This window comes from Scophthalmus maximus, chromosome 18 (genome assembly GCF_022379125.1).
Source record: "Scophthalmus maximus strain ysfricsl-2021 chromosome 18, ASM2237912v1, whole genome shotgun sequence".
NCBI classification, from domain to species: domain Eukaryota; kingdom Metazoa; phylum Chordata; class Actinopteri; order Pleuronectiformes; family Scophthalmidae; genus Scophthalmus; species Scophthalmus maximus.
Window position 1 is genome coordinate 2,242,081 of NC_061532.1, and position 20,570 is coordinate 2,262,650.

At 39.8% G+C, this 20,570-nt stretch overlaps 2 long non-coding RNA genes across 2 annotated transcripts; both read right to left on the reverse strand.

Annotated features, from left to right (window-relative positions):
• Positions 1–4,196: 4,196 nt before the first annotated feature.
• On the reverse strand, positions 4,197–5,641 carry LOC124849595. Its single transcript, XR_007030106.1, has 2 exons — positions 5,109–5,641; positions 4,197–4,818 (listed from the first exon to the last, which is right to left on the reverse strand). It is a non-coding gene; the product is annotated as an uncharacterized LOC124849595 (long non-coding RNA).
• A 2,514-nt stretch (positions 5,642–8,155) lies between these two features.
• LOC118290244 lies at positions 8,156–11,965 on the reverse strand. The gene is made up of 3 exons (XR_004786375.2): positions 11,897–11,965; positions 8,949–9,153; positions 8,156–8,324 (listed from the first exon to the last, which is right to left on the reverse strand). It is a non-coding gene; the product is annotated as an uncharacterized LOC118290244 (long non-coding RNA).
• Between the last annotated feature and the right edge of the window lie 8,605 nt (positions 11,966–20,570).

The window sequence follows — 20,570 nt, forward strand, 5'->3', positions numbered from 1 at the left end:
CTGCTCCAATTCTACGGCCAATCTCACGCTCCATTGTCCCCTCACTCGCAAACAAGACCCCGAGGTACTTAAACTCCTTTACTTGAGGTAAGGGCTCATTCCCTACCCGGAGTAGACAATCCACCAGTTTCCTGCTGAGAACCATGGCCTCAGATTTTGAGGTGCTGATTCTCATCCCAACCGCTCCACACTCGGCTGCGAACTGATCCAGTGAGTGCTGAAGATCACAGACCGATGGTGCCATCAGGACCACATCATCTGCAAAAAGCAGTGATGAGATCCCCAGGCCACCGAGCTGCAACCCCACCCCACCACGACTACGCCTCGATATCCTGTCCATGAATATCACAAACAGGATTGGTGACAAAGCGCACCCCTGGCGGAGACCAACCCCCACCGGGAACGAATCCGACTTACTGCCGAGAACCCGGACACAGCTATTGCTTTGAGTATACAGGGATTGGATGGCCCCAAGAAGTGACCCCCTCACCCTATACTCCCTCAGCACCTCCCACAGTATCTCCCGGGGGACCCGGTCATACGCCTTCTCCAAATCCACAAAACACATGTAGACTGGATGGGCATACTCCCAGGCAAGGGTAAAGAGCTGGTCCGTTGTTCCACGTTCAGGACGGAATCCACATTGTTCCTCTTCAATCTGAGGTTTGACTATTGGCCGAACCCTCCTTTCCAGCACCTTGGAGTAGACTTTACCCGGGAGGCTGAGAAGTGTGATACCCCTGTAATTGGCACATACTCTCTGGTCCCCCTTTTTGAACAGGGGAACCACCACCCCGGTCTGCCACTCGTTTGGCACTGTACCCTCCACGCAATGTTGCAGAGACGTGTCAACCAAGACAGCCCCTCCACACCCAAAGCTTTCAACATTTCTGGGCGGATCTCATCAACCCCCGGGGCTTTGCCACTGTGAAGTTGTTTGACTACCACAGTGACCTCCGCCAGGGAAATTGACGATGATCCTCCATCAGCCTCCAGCTCTGCCTCTACCATAGAGGGCGTGTTAGTCGGATTCAGGAGTTCCTCAAAATGCTCCTTCCACCGCCCGATTACCTCCTCAGTTGAGGTCAACAGTGTCCCATCCTTACTGTACACAGCATGGATGGTTCCCCGTTTCCCCCTCCTGAGATGTCGAATGGTTTTCCAGAAGCATCTTGGTGCCGACCTAAAGTCCTTCTCCATGACTTCTCCGAACTTCTCCCACATCCGCTGTTTTGCCTCTGACACGGCAGAGGCTGCAGCCCTTCGGCCCGTCGGTACCTTGCAACTGCTTCCGGAGTCCTCTGGGATAACATATCCCTAAAGGACTCCTTCTTCAGTTGGACAGCTTCCCTGACCACCGGTGTCCACCACGGAGTTCGAGGGTTACCGCCCCTTGAGGCACCTAAGACCTTGAGACCACAGCTCACCGCCGCAGCTTCAGCAATGGAAGCTTTGAACATTTCCCACTCGGGTTCAATGCCCCCAACCTCCACAGGAATGCCAGAAAAGCTCCGCCGGAGGTGTGAGTTGAATATCTCCTGGATGGGGGCCTCCTCCAGACGTTCCCAGTTCACCCGCACTACACGTTTGGGCTTACCAGGTCTATCCAGAGTCTTCCCCCACCCCCGGATCCAACTCACCACCAGATGGTGATCAGTTGACAGCTCCGCCCCTCTCTTCACACAAGTTTCCAAAACATGGACTCAGATCAGATGAAATGATCACAAAATCGATCATCGAACTTTGGCCTAGGGTGCTCTGGTACCATGTACACTTATGAGCATCCTTATGTTCGAACCTGGTGTTCATTATAGACAAACCATGGCTAGCACAGATGTCTAATAACAAACAACCACTTGGGTTCCGATCAGGGAGGCCGTTCTTCCCAATCACGCCTCTCCAGGTGTCTCCATCATTGCCCACGTGGGTGTTGAAGTCTCCCAGCAGAACAACGGAGTCCCCTACTAGGGTCCTATGCAGGACTCCATTCAGGGTCTCCAAAAAGGCCGAATACTCTGAACTCCTGTTTGGTGCATATACAGTCAGAGTTTTCCCCCCCACCACCCGAAGGCGTAGGGAGGCGAACCTTTTGTCCACCGGGGTAAACTCCAACACAGCGGCGCTCAGCCGGGGGTTTGTGAGTATCCCCACACCCGCCCGTCGCCTCTCCCCCTGGGCAACTCCAGAGAAGAAAAGAGTCCAACCCCTATCCAGGAGTACAGTTCCAGAACCGAAACTGTGCGTAGAGGTAAGCCCCACCAGATCCAACTGGTAGCGCTCCACCTCCCGCACAAGCTCCGGCTCCTTCCCCCACAGAGATGTGACGTTCCACGTCCCCAGAGCCAGCTTCTGCAGCCCAGGTCCGGTTCATCGAGGTCCCCGACCTCCACTGACACCCGTGTGGCAGCGCACCCGACCCCAGCGGTTCTTCCTATGAGTGGTGGGCCCACAGGATGGAGAGGAGGTAGGTGCCAGGTAGCTTTTTCGGGCTGTGCCCGGCCGGGCTCCGTGGCAAACCCGGCCACTAGGCGCTCGCCGACGAGCCCGCCACCTGGGCCTAGCTCCAAACGGGGGCCCCGGGCTTCCTCCGGGCTGGGTCGCTTTTCCTCTTCCTCTGTTGTCCATGGTGTCTTTGTTGAACCATACTTAGTCTGGCCCCTCGCCTAAATTAGTAAATTAAATTAGACTGATTAGTTTGTTTGTGAATGTTATTTGTTATTTATCAAGAGAATCCAGTCAGCAGTACAGAGGTGAGGGGTTGGGGTTAGGGAGCTCTGAACAAGTGTTGGACAAACTAAATAAATACAAGTGACAGTTTGTTAAGAGGTCATGAAGGAGGTTAACAATTAGTTCTAATACTAAGTTAGATCTGGGTTGGGAGCATCTAAAAGGCAATTAGTCCGATCTACGGCAGCTACAACTCACAACTTAGAGGACCTAAAGGATCTGCTGCTTATGTTTTGGTATTAGAAACCTCAGGGGCCTCTATGGCTGGGAGCTGGTTTGGCGGCACACAAAGGACCAGCAGCATAATGTATATGGCATGTGTGGCCGCATTTTTTTTTAAATTTTAGGGGTTTATTTGCAAAAACATCTTACATTCACGACAAAGGAGGGTAAATTAAGCATCACGGCCAAAGAACATTATGCTTCGCTGTTGCTGCAGTGGAGTACTCTGGACTGGCCTCCTCTCACACTCTGGTGGCAACACATGCTGACCTGTGACATCATAGTGCAGCTCTCCCCCTGACCTCCCGGGGGTCAGCACAATGTGACTGTCAGCACTCATTCCCTAGGCTGACGGGAAAAGCACCACATAATCAGTGCCGCCGTCACTGAGCGATGTCATTAGGAACGGCTCGCTGAGCTTCTATGGCCAACCCAACACTGTGCACACCAGTGCCTGGCTGCTGCTGCCCTACGAAATCTGTGCACACCCCAGAGTACTAAAAGTGTCATCTCTCAGCTGCAAACTGCTCTGCTGATTGGACCCACTTTTTTCTGTGGCGAGCTATCTCACTGCAGGACAGCACAAACTGACAAGAAAAATGAAGTCAAACATACAGCATGGGATGTGAAGATGACATGTTTTTTGCAGATTAGGCAGAGCCTCAGGGGAAAAATATACGCCCTGCATCTTCATCTGAGCTGCAGGCAGAAGTGCTTAAACTGCAGCCTCAAAGTGAGCATTAAAATTTCAACAGTGCAGCGAATTGCTCTCTTCTGGTGCTGGGGGGTCATTTGCAGTCAGAATTTAGCCTCAGCTGACGCACACCTTCACACTGTTAATACTGGTGTCTGCTTGTGTGGAACTTGGAGCTCCCCTTTCTACAGTCTCACGCTTTCAATCACATTCAGGATAGTGATTTATCTCCTTGTTAGAGTACATGCCTTGAGCAAAAGCCATCAGTTATAACTCAATTAATCAATGCGGTTGCTAACGTAACAGCCTGGAACTCATTAGAATAAATAAGCAATCCCATATGTTCCCCAGGGTGTAAATTAGTCTGAACATGTGCTATTTTGCAGCCATTCCCTTGTTTTTCTGCCATTCACAGCACTGACTGACCTCTGTGACAAAAAATACACAATTTCCAGTCAAAACCTCTTCAGAAGGTCAGAATGCTGACGAAAAGTTCTTGTGTGTGGGAGTTTCTCACCCAAAAACTTTTCGTCAGCAAAAAGCAAACCACAGCTTCCTTTTTATCTTATTTATTGAAAAAATACCAGACAGTGGAAGCTACACATACTGTAGGTCCTGCTAATGCGGAGTAGGCTTTTAAAAATGGAAACAGCATGGTTGAGCAAAGGATGAGCAACAGGACTTAAGTGAAGAGTCATCCCATTTCACTGTGAATCATCAAACTGCCTTGAAATCTTCTTTCAGTAGTTATTCTACAACGGCTATTTGGATTTGAATGCTTCCATTCATCTGCTTTCACCCCATTCACTTACTTAAAAGGGGAAAGTGAAGCTCAACAACCAGAATCAAACCATAGACACGGCAGTGATGTAGCATAGGCTGTAACCGCCTGGACACTCATCATTTATCAGTTTGAGCAAACTCCTGGGCAGGGGCGGAGTGGGTAATCGGGAAATTCCCGGTGGGCCGCTTCACTTTCACTTCATTTTGGGACGGTCGCAAAAAAACTACTGACAATTGTCCCGTTAGTTCACTTCTCTCTGCCTGACAGCACAGCAGATGGGTTGTACCATCTGAGGGAGTTCCCCCCTCCTCCCAGATAGAGTTGGTTGGGTCCATATAGCTTCTCAGGTACCAACAGCTCCCCCAACATGACGAGTGTCAGCAAGGACGGGCTGTAGAAAGAGGCTGGGAGCAAGAAAAAAGGAAAAATGGAGGAGGGCACTGCCAAATGTGCCAAACTAACAGAAATGTTTTCAAGAGGAAAGACCCAAGTGGCAGCTGGTAAAGAGAGATATAGGCCTAATGATTAGCAGTGTAATTATTAGGCTAACATTCTAGGCTTAAATATTAGCCTATTTGTATTGCCCATAGTGAATCACAGAATTTGCTAATATTATGCAAATATTGCTAAAAAAAACAAAAAAACTACCTCAAGCTTGATCTGTGTATACAGTAAAATTACCTCTTCATGATTGTTCTTGTAGCATCTGAGCAACAGATAAGCCAGGCCCCTGCTGAAAATGAGGAAGAGCAGCCAGAGGCCATGACTGCAGAAGGGACAGGTAGAGAAGATAACAGAGCAAACAATATCAATTAAAGTTATGTCAAGTAAGATTAGATAACACACACATAGAGCAGGAGAGGTGATAGATTCTATATGCTATCCAGATATTTAGAATGGTGTTAACATTAGGCTATAGATTTAAAGTTAGTCTAGACAGAATTCATTGTGCCGCATAAATGCATTACAATAAAATGACTGAATAAATACTAGGTTCAAGTTGTTTACTCAAGAGTTCCTATCTGCGGCCATGACATAACAGTGTCTATGCCCTTCTGCATTTTTAATGCTATGCAATACAGGGGAGTCCAATGCTGAGAGAGAAGATAAAGAGACAGTATCCAGTGAGACAACAGCAGCCCAGCAGAAGATCCCAGAGGTACAGACAGATGCTAGTGTAGACGAGGAGACCGATCATTTTGATTATTTTGCTCATCCTCAACCACAGGATTTAGACACTTTTTCCATTACCATCCTCAGCAACCCACAAAACATCCTCTGCTTGCTAAAGTTTTTAACAGCAAGCATGGCACCAACTGCAAGTGGCTGACATACAGTGAAAAAACACAATCACTGTATTGTTCTGAGTGTTTGGCATTTGCACCTGCAGCAAGTGATAGTCCTTTCATAAAGGGAGGTATGAAAACATGGAAACATGTTCATCAGCGGATAGAGGAGCATGAGAAAAGTAAGATCCACAGAGGTAGTGCTGATGCTTACTTTCTTATGGCTAAAAGGGGCAGCTGTAAAAAGCCTGCTGGCTGGCAAACAAATGTCTCTACATCATGAGCAGGTGAAAAAGAAGCATCAGGTGATGGAAAGCATCATAGATGTGATAAAAGTCATAGGCAAATGTGGACTTAGTTACAGAGGGGGTCAAGCAGAGGCTGCTTATGCTAAATACTGCAGTCAATCATGGCAACTTTCTAGAGTTGGTCATACTTTTGAGCCGGTATGATCTATGCCTTCAACAGCACATTAGTAGTTGTATTGAGCAAAGCAAGAAGCTTCATGACACTGGTGCAAAATGTAGAGGTTCTCTTGTGACTGTACTTTCAAAGGACATTATTGGTAAAGTTGTGGATGTTCCCAGCCAGGTGATAAAGTACACAATTGCAGATGAGGTTAGAGAGGCAGGAATGTTTTCAGTTCAAATTGATACAACCCAAGATGTCACACCAAAGGACCAGTGTGCTATCATTGTCAGATATGTTACAAATGCCATTCATGAGCGGTTGGTCGCTGTGGTGGACTGTGAAAAATCCACAGGCAAGTATTTCACAGAGCTGCTGAAACACACCTTAGAAAAAACTCAGCATTGACATTGGCAAATGTTTGGGCAACTCCACTGATGGTGCAGCAAATATGCAGGGACAGTACAAAGGGTTCTCTGCATTTCTCTTGAGACAATGTATGTTGTGATTTGGTGTATACAAATAACATTGAATTGAATTGAATACATTTGTTAGAACATATTATAAATAGAAACTACACGGTAGTAAGAGCTGAACTGTTGCTTCGTGTATTCAAATTCCACCACACCATAGAAAAAGTGGGCCGGTCTTGGGCTTGAAACTCCCGGGCTGAAAAGCGGCCCCACTCCGGCCCTGCTCCTGGGAATCAAATAAGATTTGAATCATTTGAAATAGTAAGAAGTAAAACAAACAAAAAAAGCAAAGCAATACTTGGTGGTCAAAGAAAAGACAAAGGCCTAAACATTTAAAACAGCATGTGGGAGACCATGTGAGGCATGGACAGTAGAAAAGCTGCCGTTTAATTTGTTTTTTACAAAGCCTAACATCTTTGGGCAGGCTGGTAAATGGACTGCATTTATATAGCGCTTTTCTCTTCTTATCGACCACTTAAAGTGCAATACAGGACAAGTCACATTCACCCATACACACATTCATACAGCGCTGCTATTTACCGCACTTTTTACTGTCACATCCACACACTGAAGGAAGAGCTGCCACAGGCAATTTAGGGTTAAGTGTCTTGCCCAGGGACACATTGGCATGCTGACTGGGGGAACTGCCAACTGATTCTACCTCCTGAGTCACAGCCGCCTAGCCACCTGGTCCACAGTGTGGGAGGATGGCTGCATCTCCACATTTCTTTTTGGTGGACCCAGGTAAAAGAAAAGTACACCGAAGTATAGCTAATTTAAGTAAACTAAGCATACTTCCTTTGTACATGACTAAAGCACGAAAAGTGTGCTATTTGCAATGTACTAACAATGTACTTAGTGTGCTTAATTTTATATCATAAGTGTTACTAAAGATGTACTGAAATTCAATTTAGTATACTGGACTGTACTATTTTGAGACACCATAAAGATGTACTAAAATATATTTAAGTACACTATTTTTAAACATTTATATCCTTTTTTTAAAAATGTTCTTTGTTTCAACTTCAACACACTTATAATATGCAAGGAATATATTTATAATCCAATCAAAATGTATTGATAATACAATATAAATATAACTGATAGATTTTCTAAGTGCACATTAAATATAATAAAAATAAATTTTAAGTTGAATCAACCTATATTTTTTATATTTATTTAGGTTCATCTTGAAGGTGACTTTAGTACCATCAACTGTACTCATTTGAGTATATCTCAAGTAGTGCTAATTACATATATTTGTACATCATAATTTGTACACTTTTTAGTGTGCTATTTTTGAAGTACAATAATAACAGTTAAATTAGTTTTAGTTTGGTAAGAAATGTACATACAACAAAGAAAAAAACTTTTTGCTTAAACATAAAACTTTACTCACCTTTGGGTGCTTTGCTATATTGATTTCCAACAAAATCACATTACTAGCACTACCCTTACCCTGCCCTAACTCTGCCTTGACAAACGGTAGTAACTTTTATGTGGATCTAAATATAGAACTGTACCCGTAATAACAAAACATTTATTGAACCATCAAAAAGAATATAAAACATGGCATATTAACATCTGCCAAAATTAACATTAGAAAAGCACAATTACTTGTCGCTGCTTACAGTTTCTTTTTGAGCAAAAATTCTCATTGTTGCATTTCCTAGGGATCACTGCTCTCACGTCAGACACAGTTGATCCTGGAAATTCAGCAAGGACCGCATCTGTGTAAAAAGAAAAGAACAAACAGAATGATATCAAAAAAAGAATGCCTTTATAAGACAAAACACCTAAAAATAGATATAGACATTTCACAAACTCATTATTTTTATAGTAACACAAAACATAAATACATTAAGTGAAAATGAAGCGATCATCAGAACATCAAAATTTTTGGTTTCCCCGATTGCATATCATGGAGCAGACAGTTCTACTATGCCACAAAGAATGAAAATGAAGTTATGGGTGAATTTGCATCACTTGACAAAAATCAAAGACAGGTCTCTGCGATGGCAACAAAATTACCTTTTGCAGGGATCTAGATCAGAATCTGGATCCAGGAATTTTATGAGGGATTCTTCACCATTGGTCAGCCTTGGCGGGGGTCTGCAGTCTCTGAGAGACCTTACTTTTTTGTTTGCAGAAGGCCATGACAGCTAGATTATTTTTAAATTACTTTATGTTCATAATTTGACCCCTCTTTTTTGTAGCTTTATACAGCTATACTCTTAAATGGTTATCAAACGTACTTTGCCATGTTTCGAAGAACTAATCAAGTATTCAAATACTGTACTTTACAAAACTGTAGTGAGAGGTTGTCATCATAAAAACCTTGAGCCAATACATACCAATAAGTGCACTCAACTTTTATGGGTCTAGCTGATCCTTCGGTATTCCGGTGAGCCCCAATTTTCCTGTTAGACTTGAGGAAGCCAACACATCCCTTCTAAAGACGAGCAAGGCCAATTCCTGTGCGAACAGGGAAATTCTTCTCCGGTTGAGTCTTCTGAAACTGTTTTTGCTGACCTGCACCCTTGTGTTGCCCAGGAAGATCTGTATCCAGGAAATAAAGTTTCCACATAACAATACAAGCACATTCCAAATTATTAAGGCACTTGTATACTTTTTCAGAAGGAAGTAGCAATAACATTTATTTTAGTTATAGAACTGTTGAGATGGGGCTGTATAGCATTTTATTTTTTAAACCTGGATCAAATTAAAATCCTTTAAAATCCCTTCTTGATTTTTTCAGGTGACTAATTCAACATATCCAATTACTAAAAGGCTAAAAGTAATAATGTAGGACGTCGGGTTATCTCAGTGGTGTGCTGGCACCCCGCGTCCGGAGGCTTGAGTCCTGCAGCCGGATGCATGTCTCCCCCTCTCTGTCCCCCCTTTCACTCTGAACACTTCCTATAAATAAAGGCTTAAAAATGCCCAAAGATGTATTCTAAAAATATGTGAGAACACAAATGTCGGCAAATGATGGAACTTTTCCTGCCAGCCCGCTTCGAACATTTCCGGAAAATGTCCAAGTAAGCACATGAGAATATAGCAGTAAAATCTCCTGAAAATTCACATCAAGTGACCATGTTGATGACTGCTTTCCACAGCAGATTTACTGTCATCTACTGCCTCCTGTATGCTCTTTATATTTATTATTCTTATTCTCTATATTTTTTGCAATTGTATATTTTACATTTATTTTTGTAGGTATTGTATATATTTTTAAAGTGTGCTGTGTGAAACATGCTGCTGTAACACCGAAATTTCCCAGCTTGGGATAATTAAAGTAACTATCTATCTATCTATCTACCCAGGCGCCACAGAATGTTTGGGAAATGTTCCTGTTGGTGTGAACGCGTCTTATTCTGACAATCTCTTGCTGCGTTCTTCATATGTGGAAGGCAAAACACTACCTGAAATATTCAGTCAAAAACAGCAGCAAAGTTCATCAAATCAAGTAAAAAATTGACATTGATCTGTTTCTTTTCCCTTTATAGAAATATTGTTTGAAAGTAAACACCTACTGCAGATAACACGTAATCCAGACAACAGCCAAACATTTAATCTTCACGTTCAAATCACCCAGAATTAACGTTAGGTTTCAGTTGATCTACAGGTATTCAGCCATTAGTAATGTTGGTCATGAGTGGCAAAAACAATGGTCAGCAACTGCTAAAAATAAGAGGCTGTTACTGAAACATAATATGTTTCTTAAAAGACAGAGGCATGCCAGAATACCCAATATCTGCATGGCGTTTGATAAACCCTAACCCTAACAAAACATGTCATATAAGACTTCCTTCCTTTATTAAATAAAAGTGAAAAATAAGTATATTATTCTATACTTAAATTATACTTTTAACATATAAAGTGTGTTTATAGTTTAAACAAGTACATTCTACTTGTGTTGAAGTATAGTTCAGTGCATTTTTTTGTCTCCAAAATACTTAATTAGTAAAAGAGTTATAAATACAATAAACCTGTATTCAAAGTAACATTTTTGCAAAGCATATCGATGAGATAATTTAACTATTTGTAATTTAGTACATTTAGTACAACAAAATTTTAGTACAATAAAGTGCACTTTATTGAAAATATATTTTTAATTATATGAATATATACTTTTCAACAGTGTGTTAATGTTATGTTTTTTTAAGTTGAACTTAAATAATAGTTTTCAAAAATACATTTTTAATTATTGTATTTAATGTACATTAACAGTATATTCACTGCAAGTTCACTCCAACATACACTTGATCTAAGATACACTTTATTATACTTCTCAAAAGCACACTTCAAAATGTATATTTAACTGTGTTCATGTATATTTTTTAAAAGTGTGTTAATGCCTGTTTTTAATCTAAGTTGCACTTAAGTACTACTTCATAAAAGTTAGTTTTTCTTTAGTGTATGTTTGTGCTTTTATAGTATAAGTTTAAAAAAGTCAGCTTAGTATATTATTTTCGAAATGTATTAATGTCTGTATTTATGCAAAGCTTCACTTAAGAAATACTCTTCTATAATACACTTAGTTCAACTTGAATAATTCCAATTTACACAAAGTAAAAGGACACAATGGCTGTGGCTCAGGAGCTAGAGTCGCTTGGCCACCAAACTGAAGGTTGGTGGTGATCCAAGCTTCTGTGGACTCCGACAGTGTATGGTTGTCGGAATGTAAGGCAGAAAAGGGCGTGGTAAATAGCAGCGTGTATGAATACGGGTGAATGTGACTTCCAGTAAAGTCTTTAGAGTGGTCTATATTACTAGAAAAGTGCTATATAAATACAGTCCATTTATTTTGCATATTCAGATGCTTTCAGAAAATATACCATAGTATACTATTTCCATATTTCCAGCACATTTAAATTGCTAATAAATGCAGTAAAATTATGTTTAAATGCAGTGACAGTATATTTTAAGTGAATTTATTTTGTTTTCAGAATATATTGAAATATACTATAAACTCATTTCAGTATACCTTTTTTACTTCTGATGCTGTAAGTGTATTTTAACAATAGTGTGCTATTTTGGTGTGAGAGCACACAAAAATACAGAAAAAATATGCTTTTAATGTATTTAAGCATGCCTTAAGTGCAGCTCCCAGTATAGTAACTACAACGTAAGTTGTTTCATTTTAACACAACTTCAAGTATAGTAATTTTAATTAAACATAAAAAAGTAAACCTAAGCATATGAAATATAGTTTTACAAAATCTATTTAAGTATATATTTTTTCACTTGGGTAATAATAGCTATAATTTCGTATTCTACAATGCACAATCATACATACCATTTCCTGAGCAGGACTGGCGGCATTCTCTTCAGGGTTGTGACACACTTGACCAAGGCTGGTATTTCTGCATAAATTTAAGACAGAATGCAACAGTCACATTTATGTGACAGATAAGACTCCCACAACTATTAACAGAGAAGCATAAATCATTCCTTTTTATATGGATACCTTTCAAAGCCTCCATCACTTCCTGATGCGTGTCTGCACTTGTTAATGATAGATCCAACAGGACATTCTCATCTTCGCTTATCTCATGGTTGAGGTCCTGCATGAATTCAAGTTACAGATATGCTATGTTTTTTTTTTTCCCTTGCTTATGTTCTGTAATACTTACAGATGGTCCAAAAGCTTGCGGTGGGTCAAATAAGTCCACATTGGTGTCTTTATCCGTTTCATCTCCCTCACTTGGTGAGGGCGTGGAGGTCCTCTGGTTTCTATTCAGCAATGAAAACTTGAGCTGGGAAAGGACTCTGTCCCTCTGCAGCTTTTGTCATTGTTGTTTTCTGAAACAAAAGCCACAAGAGGTAAAATTATTTAGTTATGTGCAAAATCTTAAAAAAGAATGTTACAATTAAAAAGGCAGGAGTGGGGAGTAGTCCTGCTGAATATATGAAATCTATATGCAACATTTTTTTTCACAAATCAAGATTTTCTGAACAATACGACTTAAGTTGTCAATACAAATATCGACAACTTAAGATACTGTTCAAACAGAAACTTCAACAGAAGAATGATGCACGTTTATGCGCACATGCGCACGTATACTATTGTAATTGGCTCTCGGTTTATTTCAAACCCGATTGGTTTAAAACAAACGATGATGTTTAAGAAACACCGCACTTGATGCGTTTGAAAGGGAGAGCAGAAAAAGAGTCACACTGCTCTGCACTGCAGCAGCAGACATGGGACCTTAAAGAAAATACAAAGAATACCTACTGGATGAGTCCAGCCACCCTTCAAAGGCAACCAAATACAGACGGATAGCAAATGAAAAAGAGGTATTTGCTCTTTCAAATTTTTTATATTAACAACGTCAACAGTAAATATGAAAACGAGATTATTATATTACAATGCTAATAATGGTAATAAACATTAACTTTAACCACAAGGGCATATTTTATATATAGCAGCATACATCAAGTGTAGAGGAAATTACAAGAAACACCTGAGTTGTGCATCCTGTAAGGCAAACCCAAAGCAAAGAAAGGTCTTTAATGAGGTACGTTTGCTTTAACATTAATTCTTTAACAGTTACAATATGTACTATGGATGTTTTACAGTTTAACATTGTAACTGCATTCCTTAGATTCCACTCTCACTTTTGTACTGGTGAACAAAAGTCTTCTCTGGAGTGATACTCCAGATTGATACTGGCAAGTATCATACAGGTACAATTAAAGGAATTACTATTATTTTATGTGTGCTGCTTCAAATTAATAAATAAAATTTAGATTAGACATTTATATATTTCCTTGCAATTAATTGTCCAGAATTTGATTCGTTAATTTATCTACATGATAACTGCAGATGATAGTGTAATAAACCTATGTCTATCTGTCCCATGATTAGAAAATTCCAGATTAAGACATAACTACAGAGGATGCAAGCGGTCAGTCGTCTGAGAATGGATAAAAAGAAAGCAACTTGTCCATACAGAAGAAGAGAAGCAGCAGGACCCCCCAAATAAAAATCCACCTGAAGTAATGTGTAGATTCATTGTTCATTATTGATTGTTGTGTTAAACTGGATAAATAGCTGTGTCATCCTTATCATTCCAATTAGATTAGATGAGGTGAAAATATTTATGAATTTGACACTTGACAATTTGATGAGGATTGTTCTTGCCCCTAAAAGAAGTGTCTTGTGAATATGAGATCGACAAATTACTGTTTGTATTTCTCTTGACGATATCTATATATTGTATCTTAATTATGCAATCTATGCAGCCAGCCAGAGAGGGATCCTGTAGACAGTCGATGATGGGATGGCCACCTACAGCATACCCACACAGCAGTGCTACTCAGACAACTGAGGATCAAGAATATGTCCAACTCCAAACAGAAGTTCAGGTATTAGTTACTCAATGACAATTTCAATTTTCATGAAAGACATATTGAGGTCAATATTACAGAGAAAACCCAACACTTCCCACAATGGGCAGCACTTGGCGACTGTGGAGGAGAAAAAACTCCCCTTCAACAGGAAGAAATCTCTGGCAGAACCGGACTAAGTTGTGGGAGGAAATCTGTCTCTAGTGGTTGGGGTGAGGAGAAAAATGGGGGGGAGAGGAGAGGTGGGCAGAAAGAGGGGGAGAGGAAAGACAGGAGGAGAGAAGAGAGAGAACAGTTGTACAACCACCATTTTTAAATGCAATGATGTTATTAATAATACAAATAATAATAGTAATAATAATAATGATTGGTTTGGATCCTGCAGCTCTGGAGTTAGGGATACACTAGGAGAGAGAGAAAACAGAGTAAGTGACATGTAATGTAAATACATGGGGGCAGAGAGAGAGGGGGGGGGGAGGGAGATGCTCATGATATAAATTCCCCAAGCAGTCTAGGCCTATAACAGAATAATAAATAAATGTTTTAGTATACACCTGAGCAGCTCAAACTATAAGCTTTATCAAAGAGGAAGGTTTTAAGTTTAATTTTAATTTGGAGAGGGTATCTGCCTCCCTGACACAAACTGGGAGCTGGTTCCAGAGGAGAGGAGCCTGTTGGCTGAAGGCTCTGCCTCCCATTCTACTTTTACAGAGTTTACAGAGCGAAGTGATCTACTGGGATAATGTGGAATCTGATATCAGTCTCGACCAGTTGGGTTGAGGAGAGAAATGGGGGAGAGAGGGGGATATGAGAGACATGAGATATGATCTCTTTTTCTAGTTCCTGTTAGAACTCGTGCTGCAGCATTCTGGATCAGCTGGAGGCTTTTCACAGATTTATTGGGAAACATCCTAACAGTAGCGAATTAGATTAGTCCAGTCTAGAAGTGACAACTACAAGGACTAGTTTTTCAGTATCCTTTGAGATAGGATTCAGTTAATCATAATACATAAGAGACTTTATTGTCATTGTAGTTTTGTTTGGTAGCTCTCAGAGACACAGTAGAGCAGCAATACATAACTGAAGTCTAAAATGGTTATATCCCAATAATAATTATGTCATCAATGTCAATGCACTGCATTTACCCTGCCCTCAAAAATTACCACAATGTAAAAAAAAAAACCTAGTGTAAATGGCATGATGTTCATTTTTCACCCACATTTCCACAATTAAAAGGGCCAAATTTTATGAATGCACAAAATCTTAGATAATATTTCAGCAGTTACCACTTACCTTTTGGACCAGTAGTACTAATAATGTTTCATGAGTGTAAAAGAAATTAAGTAAGTCCAGTTATTCATGTTTTCATTTATATTTCTTTTAGGAAATTTCCAAGAATCAACCAGAATGCAACATGTCTGTTACAACATTGGCCACCATGAGGCGCCAAAAGAAAAGGTTGTTAGCATTTAGTATTGTATCTTTTCCGTTTAATTACACAAACAAACTTTTAATGCAGGTGAACTGTTTACAATTATTATCATAAAATAATAATAATGTCTTCACAGGTAGACCCTTTGTTTTTGGATGGAGATGACAAAGGGACAAAGTGTACTCTTGCTGATGTCTTTTGTGTTATGGCATAATCTGACGGGGGTATCAGTGTAACATCTACTCAAGATTTTTGAGGAGCATTCCCCTGGCATGGTACCAGTAACCACATATCTCTTTCACAAAGCTTATGGACAACATGGAATCTATGAACCACATTTTTACTATCCAGCATGTGGAAACTACTTGGGGAGAAATAATACAATTGAGTTACAGTGTGGGGCTTGTTGTACAGTAACTGATTCAGAGAGCTGTTTTAAAAGTGGTTGTTTTTTCCTAGTGCGTAATTTGGCTTCACAAATCAAAACATTGCTTGAACAAAAACAAGCAACTTTTAAAAAAAAAATGTCTGTCTGCAGATGCTATTTCAGATATCCAGTGTGGAGAAGAGTACTTCAAACTAAAAGGATCTGGAGAACTGGGTGAGGATGACTTATCTTTAATTTGGAACTGTGTTAAGGAGCTCAAAGTATCAAATCTGGCCCATACAATGCCAAGTTGTAGAACTCTAAAGAACGCATGGCAATTATCTGTCTTCCATGTCTCTGGTTTGGCGAGAAGAAGCCAAACTAGTTACCATTTTTCAAGCCATTTGTAGATGAGCTGTTAGTTCTGGAAAAAGATGGCATAAAATGGAAAGACTCTGCAAATGTAGAGCATATCTCCAATGTGTGTGCCCTTATATGCAGTTCAGATTCAGTTGCCCATCAACTTCTCAGAAACACCAAACAATTTAATGGCTTTTATGGATGTGATTTCTGTTACAATGTTGGAGGTGGTCCTTACACAAACAAAGCACCAAAGCCACATCTCAGAACTGAAGCTGAGCACTTTGATCATGCAATGGCTGCAACAGCTGAGAATCCTGTAATGGGTGTAAAAGGGCCGTAACAGTTAATGAAACTGAAAAAGTTTCAAATGATAAATGGATTTGTTCCAGAGTATCAGCACAGTGTCTGCCTTGGTGTGACAAGACAACTAGCTAAACTGTGGTTAGACTCAACGAACCATGACAAAGAGTGGTACATAGGAACAAAATCAGACCACGTTGACAAAGACCTCATTGCAATCCAACCCCCTGTTGAGATAACTCGAGTGCCACGATCTGTGGCAGACAGAAGATATTGGAAAGCATAGGAGTGGAAGTCATTCCTCTTATTCTATGCTTTGCCTATATTAAATGGGGTTTTACTAAAGACATTTTGGAACCATCTTTTCCTTTTAGTGTTTGCTATGCACATTCTTTTGGGAGAAAATGTGAAGCGCTGTGATATTGATGTAGCAGAAAGAGCTCTCAAAAAGTTCACTATGCAGTTTGAGAAGTTATATGGTACAGCAAATATGTCATTCAATGTTCATCTACTGACACACATTGCGACAATAGTTAGGAACTGGGAGCCTCTGTGGGCCCCATCAACTTTTTCCTTTGAATCATTTAATGGCACTCTGTTACATTACTTCCATGGAACGACACATGTTCCTGATCAAACAGTAAAAAGATTTCTTTGCTGGAGAAGTCTAATATAAAAATCTGAGAAGTATATGGCAGATGCTAATGATGGGGTTAAATACATTTTCTTTGATCTCCTAAACAGCAATTCATCAACTTCTAATTAAACTAGTCTAAATTAAATTGCCAGGGTTTTTGGAAATTTTGTGATGGCAAACTGTCAGAGTTACAAAGACTTGCTATCAAAGACTTGCTGGGTGTTGCAGTCAGAAACTGTGTATCGCTTCATTGTCAGAGGCATACTCTATCATTCTAGCTGCAACATAAATCTAAAAAAAAGGATCAGTGGTATAACAGGATGGAAGATTATGCAAGATTCTTAGCATGGTAGAATTCAGAACAGAGCATTCATCAATGCGCTGTGCATTGTTAAAGGAGGTTATGAAGACTGGTAGACAGCTGTGCAGGGATGGTGAGCTGAACATTGCTTCAACATTTATGTCTGAGGTGTCAGAATCCAAGGATGTCTATGCAGTGCCCACTGACCTGTTCTACAGAAAATGTGTTTTGATCCAATCAAGAGACAAACAGTATGTTATTCCACTGCAATGTAATGTAGAAAGAGATAAAACAGTAACTGAAAGCATAGCAAATATCCTGTTATCTACACAGTTCCACAAGCTGTCAGGGGATAATACTGTTTTTGATTGCTGTAAAATGTTAAATTGTCAAGCTTTAGAAAATTGACTTTTTATTTGATGTCAATAAGTGTACATACGTTTCAGTTTGTCCTGTTATACTGTAGTAAGAGTATTAGAAATGTTGGTGACCATATTATATTCTAAAAAAACACTTTAAAAACCTTTAAAACGTGCTGTATGTTGTAAGATCATCACTGTAAGATGACTGAATAGGATTTTTTTTGGAGAAATGTATAAGAAAATGTCAAATAAACATTGATTTTGTATCTTTGTAAACTGATCAAAAGAAACTTTAAAAGAAAGGAATACATGTTTATAGTGTACTTTGTGATTCACTACGATTGAAGTCATTGTAGTTGTTAATAAACTTATTTTAAGTGTACTTAAACACTGCTATGCTAAAAATTTGTGGCAAAAGTATGTTTTTTAAGTATGCTATGAATGGACTTGTTTGTAGTGTGTAAATATCCACTTGGATAGAACTGAAATGTAAAGCACTACTAATTAATGCACTAATAAAACACATTTATTTTCGGAGGTAATATACTTCATATGAATATACTAAATATGCATTTAATTATTAGTACCTATTAGTGTACTTATTTTAAGAACACTGAAGTACAATTGATTTTCAAAATATACTACTAGAAATGTACTTGACGATATTAAAGTCACATTTTTAGTGTATTCAAATATATTACTTTTTCACCTGGGGAGGGTTTGAGTAATTAAAGTAATTGCTCTGTTTCTTATTATTATTCTCTGTGATTTGCTCATTTTTGACTGCCTAAAAGTGCATGAAAACCCCCCAAAATTCGAAGACTTGCCGGATTGGTCAACAAATCTGTGGAGAATAAATTTTTAGCATGGGCGTGGCAAAATTAGTCTAAAGTTCCTCCCAAAGTGAAGCCCCTACATTGCGTTGATCACACGTGTTCAAAATTTGGGTGGCAGATGTATCAAGTCAAGACCTACAGAAAAGCCTCCAGCTGCCATTACCTCCGACCAACAGGAAGACGGCCATTTTGTTTCAAAGTCTGATTTTTGCCATTACACATGTTTCATACTTTAACAAACTCCTCCTACTGAAGGAACATGAGCGACTTCGAATTTAATGTGTCATCTAAACACCTATGATATTAAAAGTTATCAAATCCTGACTTTTCGTCAGAGGCCCTTGCCGTGACAGCGTGGCTAATTTTGATATTTCGCTGCCTTGCAGGAGAGAGGCAAAATTGCTCAGAAAGCTAAATCAATTTGATGATATCATGTAGACGAATCTGTGACTTTTTGTTCGACGCCCTCCCCATGGCCTTGTGCCGCCTTCACATAACAGGCTGTCATAACTCGGCCATATATAGTCATATCTTCACATAAGATAGCTATGGCATAATAACAGTCCCGCCCTCAACACATTTGCACGTCAATATTGAACCACCTACTGGCAAAAGGAAGTTGAATGTTTTGTAGTTCTACTACTATCTGTTAAATGCTGTTGCCATGGCAACCCATTGTTCTACATTAAATACAAATGTGTGTTTGGGATGCTTAGAATCTCCCTTGGCAGACGGGCTAAGAGGGGCTAACCCTGATGTCTGAAATGGCTTTTTAGTTTAATTTTTGGCTCAAATGGCTCACTAGCGCCCCCTATAACATTTCAAAATCAAGGCCCCCACCTTTAATATGATGTAGATGAATGAAATTTGGCAACAACATGTATCATGTGAGGCCCTACATTTTAAACTGGCGAAGTTCGATGTGACGCCATGACACATCAGACTGTCATAACTCGACCATATGTGGTCATATGTTCACAAAATTTCTTAACACATGCCAATATTGAACCACAGTTATAACGCCACCTACTTGCTCATGATATAAATTCCCCAAGCAGTCTAGGCCTATAACAGCATAATAAAGAAATGTTTTAGTATACACCTGAGCAGCTCAAACTATAAGCTTTATCAAAGAGGAAGGTTTTAAGTTTAACTTTAAATGTGGAGCCAGCTCCCAGCTATTGGGGTAATGTGGAACTATGAGCTCTGTACGATATGAGGGAGCTTGATTATTAAGGGCTTTGCAGTTTAGGAGCAGGATTTTGAATTCTATTCTATTTTACAAGAAGCCAATGCAGAGATGCTAACACTGTAGTAATATGATCTCTTTTTCTAGTTCCTGTCAGAACTCGTGCTGTAGCATTTTAGATTAACTGGAGGCTTTTCACAGAGTTATTGGGGCATCCTAACAGTAATAAATTACAGAAGTCCACTCTAAAGTACAAATGCATGGAATAGTTTTTCAGCATCCTTTTGAGATAGGATGTTTGTAATGTTCTTGATATTGCGCAGGTGAAAGAAAGCAGTCGTAGAAACTTGTTTTATACGCAATTCAAAGGACAAGTCCTGGTCAAAGATTACTCCAAGGTTCCTCACAGTAGAGCTGGAGGCCAAGGTTATACCATCCAAAGTAACTATATGATCAATTAATGTTTCTCTGAGGTGTTTAGAGCTGAGTACAATGACCTCAGTTTTTTAGAAGTAAAAAATTATGTCATTCAGGCCTTTATGTCTCTAAGACAGTCCTAGAATTTGTCTACCTGATTAGTTTCATCTGGCTTCATAGATAAATACACCTGGGTTTCATCTTCGTAGCAATGGAAATTTAAGTTGTGTTTTCTTATAATATTGCCTAAAGGAGGCATATATAGAGTGTAAAGTATCGGTCCCAGCACAGAACCTTGTGGAACTCCATGACTAACTTTTGTATGAATAGAAGACTTGTTGTGACGTTAACAAACTGAAATCTATCAGATAAGTAAGACTCAAACCATTCTAGTGCTGATGCTTTAATCCCAATGT